Here is a 6,100-nt window from a genome sequence, read left to right as displayed (position 1 = left end):
AGCAGCAGCCCCCAGATGTGGAAATGGAGAATGCACATGTGCATCTTCAGATTTAAGGTCAAAGGTCAACAAAGATGGCTTACAGTCTCTAAGTTGATTGATATGATGATGATGATGTATACGGTAATGAAATAAGAGTAACGCCGAGCAGGTAGCGCTCAGCGGACACCCGAACTCTCGCGTCCAAACCCGGCCGACACGTAATCAGCAGCCCCAGACATAAATCTGCCCACTTTTTACAGTCGTCCCCTGTACAAGTAAATTTGTCATCCAACAGGTGCCAAGTGGAACCCGTGACCACTGGCTCCCCCACTGAGCGCCCTTGCCTTTTGCTCTCTCCGGTCAGTGTCGGGGTGTCAATAAAAGTTGGCAGTTTAACGAGGTGCCTGCTGAGAGAACAGATGCGTTCTCTGCAGTCGCTCTGTGTACGGCTCCTCAGGACATGCCAGAACAGCATTCCTCAGGAGCCATCTGAGCTGCTGCGTAATCGCCAAGAAAAGTCACAAAAAGGAACTTGGCTCAAAGTGCAAGTGATAAAAAGCATTTCTACTGAATTCTACTGTAAAAAGTAGAAAGCGCTCAAACAGGAACGTGCTCGGTGATGGAATATAATAATATCCACTCGGTTTGTTGAGCAGCTGTCATACATTTGTAATGAACCTCAAAGTGTGTTAGTGTAAAAAAAAAAAAACATTCAAGAAAATAAAAATTACCGAAAAAATTAATACACTATATATGAAAAAAATATCTAAAATATATATATTCATATTTATACACTATGAAGTCGTGGCCTAATAGTTGATTAATAGAGAGAGTCTGATTCCTAACCCTAAGGTTGTGGGTTCGAGTCTCGGGTCGGCCACGACTTAGGTGCCCTTGAGCATGGCACTGACCCCCCCCCCCCCCCCCCCCAACTGCTCCCCAGGCGCCACAGCATAAATGGCCTCCCACTGCTCCGTGTGTGTGTTCACTGCTGTGTGTGTGCACTTTGGATGGGTTAAATGTAGAGAACAAATTCCGAGTATGCGTCACCGTACTTAGCCGTATGTCACGTCATTACTAGTCACTACTATATGAAAAATATCTGAGATCGGATACAGAGAATGTAGAGTAATTATAGAGACTGGTTTTGTTAGTATTTCTTTTATTGTATTTGTACATTTTAAATACGAGTTTATATTTATTACATTTTATGATGCAAGTGTGTATGAGTTTAAAGAATGTGATGTCCTTAAATAATAATAATAATAATAATAATAAAAACACATTAAAGGTAATAGTTTGTAAATAAATACCTTATGTATTTATATCGGCTGCTGTTCTTGGTTTTTATTTCAGTATTAGTGTAAGAAAAGAAGATCGATAGTTTGCAGCATGAGTAAGAGGTAAAGCCGAACGTTTCTCTAACACGTTGAGCTGTTTTGTTGATAGACAAAGAGAGGAAACGACTGTTTAGAGCTTGGTTCAGTAGTCAGGCCACTGATCCGGAAGGCCACCAATTCCAGTGCTGTCTTTTTCTCTTCTACTTAATAAAGTCACACTAATCCTTGCGAAACCCATGATATGTTTTTTTTTTACTGGTTTTTTACTTTTCTTACTGGAAATGACATCGGCCAACTTTGTCTGCAAATCTACGAAGCTTGTTCTCTGTGTTGTAGCTCTGAGATGCTTATTTGAATAAATTCATGCTTTAATACCCTTATAGAAGTCTGTTTATGTTAACAGTTTTATATGTTTGGGTTTTTTTACAGTAACTTGTCCCAGTGTCTAGTCTAGTGAATCAGGGTCCTTACCAACATGATGCACTGATCAACTGCTTCCGCAACCTAAAGAGTTTATTGTGACATGTTTAACGTCTGTAAACGTAACTGACTAAATGGATAAAAATGCTGTTGTGTTGCTCTTTATTTTATTTTTATTTTTTTTATAATGTGATTTTGATCAACTTGCTGTGGTTTAAGAGGAACACACTGAAATGTTCTGTTCTAGACAACCGATCAACATTGGTGTGTTAACAGTAACTTATATACAGAATAATTTCATGTGGTTAGTTGTTTCTGTAAATGTCTCACATTCGGTGGGAAATGTGATTTAATGCTGTTAAAGGTGATGTATGTTACACTTGAATATTTGATGTTGTCGTGACAACCCACGAACGTTTTTAAAACGACGTCATCTGGCAACCCAGGTCAATAACAATAATAATTGCGCGGAAAATTAATCTTTAGTTACGGTTTCAGCAAAGAAACTACATATTTATTATTAATATAAAATAAAATAAAAGTACCAAAATATATTTGTGCTTCCACAGTGATCAGAATGACCGTTAAGCTCACGTGCGAGTTTGAATAAATCCGATTAGCAGCTTTAGCTAATCGGCTTCTGCGCGGTTTTTATGTCATTTTATAAACAAAATTGATTTCGTATTTTCATGGTCATAATGAGCTTTACTTTGTTGTATTGCAGGTTTACTAGGACGTGTTTAGCTTGCTACAGTATGTTAAAGGTGCTGTGTTTTATACAGTTCTTTTTTCTATAATTTCTCTTTCAGCTGACTCAAGTGGACCGAAAGAGTCGGTTCTTATTGGTGAGCCGAACAATTCGACTCCTATCACTAGTTCAGGCAGAATGAATATTTATAGCAAATTTGTAGGTTATTAAGAATGTTGTACGGATAAAGCAGTTACTAATTGTGTCGTGTTACTATGATAGATTTTAGAGATTAGTTCTGCCCCGTTGCAATTTTACTACAAACCAATAGGAGGTGCTGTTACCTGGTGAAACCAATCATCCACGTGTAGCCTTTTGGGGACCTACAGGTCCATCCAGCCTCCCTACTAGTCTCGGCACGTCTTGTTCCCTGGATGAGAAGGTTGATGAGGTGTTTGTTAGCAGTTAGTTGTCAGATATATCTGTAGGATTGGGTGGGAACAGAAGGGGTTGTTAGGAAGGTACCATACTGCAGTCATCTTGGTGTAAAATATGTGTTAAACTGCTTGTACATCAGTGTGTGTTTGAGGTGAACATCCTTTGGAATTGGTGTTGTAAAAGTCATCAAGGTTAACGATGTTACGAGGGTAACGATGGATGATGGTTTTTCATGCGGAAAAAACAAATAACTAAATAAAAACATGTTTACCATGAAAGACCCGTTGCATATTTATCAAATAAATATGAACTTACGCGTTTTCATGATCATGATCGTCAATTCTTTTCATTTCAGAATTTCAAGTGATTATTTATGTTAGCTCTAGGATGTTGTCCTGCTCGCAATTTTTTTTGAATTTATTTCTTTTAATTTAGATATTTTTTTTTCAACTTAGATTGATGCTTCAGGCCTCGTGATAATTCTCTGGGAATTGTACCTTATCTCATGCTTCATCAGTCTTCTGTCGATCCGAATCTTAGACTTAGACGCTGGCTTGTGTTTACACTTAAAAATGCATGTTTGTACTGAATGACAAGGATTTTCTTTTAGAAGAATAGCTTTCTAAGTCAGATTTTTACTAGTGTGTTAATTCCTGAGTTGACTAAACGTATAGGACCCACTAAATATATATGACATTGGGTGGTACATTGTGTCATTGGGTATTTTTTCCATCTGTAACCCTAACCCATTGTTACAACAATCCATGACACAAAATCAGCGGCATTTACAAGCCATTGTTGAGAGCCGGAGCTCTAAGTCTGTTTTATTGGGGTCATGTAAATCGAACATCTCCACCCACCATCGAGCAACAAACTCCAAAGTCGCTTAACACCGAGACGTCCTGTATCATATGTCGAGTTTCAGGTATGTGTGAAACAAGCAACCAATAAAAAATAAAAAAGAAAAAATCTGTCTCTGAGTTTAAAATAATAAAATAGCACAGAATTCGATTTTTGCTTGATGATTGATTGTGGGATTTTTGGAAATCAGTTTTCTTTATTTTTTTTATAACCAACTAATTAACTAGCTAGCCAACTAACTAACTAACACTCACTCACTCATTTTCTACCGCTTATCTGAAGTACCTCGGGTCACGGGGAGCATGTGCCTATTTCAGGCATCGTCGGGCATCAAGGCAGGATACACCCTTGACGGAGTGCCAACCTATCACAGGGCACACACACACACACACACACACTCTCATTCACTCACGCAATCACACACTACGGACAATTTTCCAGAGATGCCAATCAACCTACCATGCATGTCTTTGGACCGGGGGAGGAAACCGGAGTACCTGGAGGAAACCCCCGAGTCACGGGGAGAACATGCAAACTCCACACACACACAAGGCGGAGGCGGGAATTGAACCCCCAACCCTGGAGGTGTGAAGCGAACGTGCTAACCACTAAGCCACCGTGCCACCAACTAACTAACAATAAGTAAATAAATATGTCAGATAATTATGTCCGTGTGTGTGTGTGTGTGTTCAATTCCCTTTTTTTGTTTTTATAGTAATCACTCAACTACTGGACAGACTGGCAGGTGTGTGCTAATACCCTGTAGTTGGACCCCCCCCCCCCCCCCTCCCCCTACCTCCTTCTTCCTGAATGACATTCCCAGCTGTACTCTGAACAGATTCCCGGAAAAATGATCTGGAACATCTGGGCACCATCATGACTTCAATGAGAAAGCGAGACGCCCGATAAGGGTGTTAGTGAATAAAGTATAACTAAATAATAAAGGTGTTATTTATAACTAAAATAGTTATACTGTAGATAATCAGGATTTAACCAAAAGCCAGATACAAATAGAGATGTGAACAGGACGAGCATAACGTACAAACGTATCGGTTCTGAAACGTGCGGGACAAACCGAGAGGCCACGGTCGTTATTATAAACACAGAGCTTTAGTAACTGCCTGTTTAGGGTCACAGTGGTTTAATTTGGCTACTAGTTGGTTTATACTTTGGGTACCAGCAAAATGAACAAGTGCATGAATGTACTTGTGAATGAATGTGGTAGCTCAGTGGTTAAGGTGTTGGGCTACTGATCAGAAGGTCATGGGCTCGAACCCCAGGTCCACCAAGCTGCCACTGCTGGGCCCCTGAGCAAGGCTGTTAACCCTCAGTTGTAAGTCACTCTGGATAATGGTGTCTGCTAAATGCCGTAAATGTAAATGTACTGTATTCGAGACCAGTTAAGAACCAAAGTGATTTAGTACGAGGAGTTTGAGGAAGTTGCAGGTTAGGCCACACGTCCGTTGCGGATTTCTATTCAAACACATATACAGCATCGTGTTAAATAATTTCAGCTGCAGGACATTGCTTTAAAGGTTACAGGATTTCTGGCTAGCGGTGCGAAAGATACTTGGCATCTTTAAAGCTATTACGCTTTTAATCCAGAAGTCGTTGCACTAATAGTGAATAAATAGTGCCGGTGAATAAACAACGTCTCCCCTCTCTCTCCTGTGCCAAAAATCACAGGGGGGGATTGTTATTCAGAGACCTGCTCTCATGCTCTCAGTTGTCAGGAAAAAAACTGATGGGATGTTCTTTCGCTTTCGCCATTAGTCATTTAAGCAGACGATGTGTTGATGTAGTGAGTGATGATGAATTTGGAATAAAATCCTTCCACTTGGAGACACGAAGACACGAAGCCTTTCTAATCCGTTTTGTACCGGTCACAATAGAATCAAATCGTAACGAAATCTGACATTATGATATTATTATAAATCATTATTGTGTGACAGAAAGCTGTAATTAACAGCAGACGCTCGGTGTAAAGTGGAACCTCGGAAAGAGCTTTAGTGCTGCTGTTACACTGCCAGCAGTGGGTTTACCAGTGGGTATTATTTTTATATTTATTATTATAAGCAAAGCTGCCTTTGTAATGTTGACCCTGTGATCCGGAGACCACGGATCTGGTCACGTGCGTTCGAAGCAAAGCTATTAAATTAGTTTACAGAGGACAGAGTAGTCCATCTGTGGGATGTGTGGTATCTCTCACGACAGAGAGAGAGAAAGAGAGAGAGAGAGAGAGAGAGAGAGGAGGGGTCATGAGGAGGGTTGGAGGAGGGGGATCAATCCCCCCCTCAGTCCTATCCAGGACTCCCAAGTGGCCAAGAGACTTTCAACTCCTGCTTCCTGTCATACTCCTTGTAGTCGCCGT

This window comes from Tachysurus vachellii, chromosome 23 (genome assembly GCF_030014155.1).
Source record: "Tachysurus vachellii isolate PV-2020 chromosome 23, HZAU_Pvac_v1, whole genome shotgun sequence".
Lineage (NCBI taxonomy): Eukaryota > Metazoa > Chordata > Actinopteri > Siluriformes > Bagridae > Tachysurus > Tachysurus vachellii.
The sequence above is the reverse complement of the archived record's forward strand: the minus strand, read 5'-3'. Positions refer to the sequence as shown.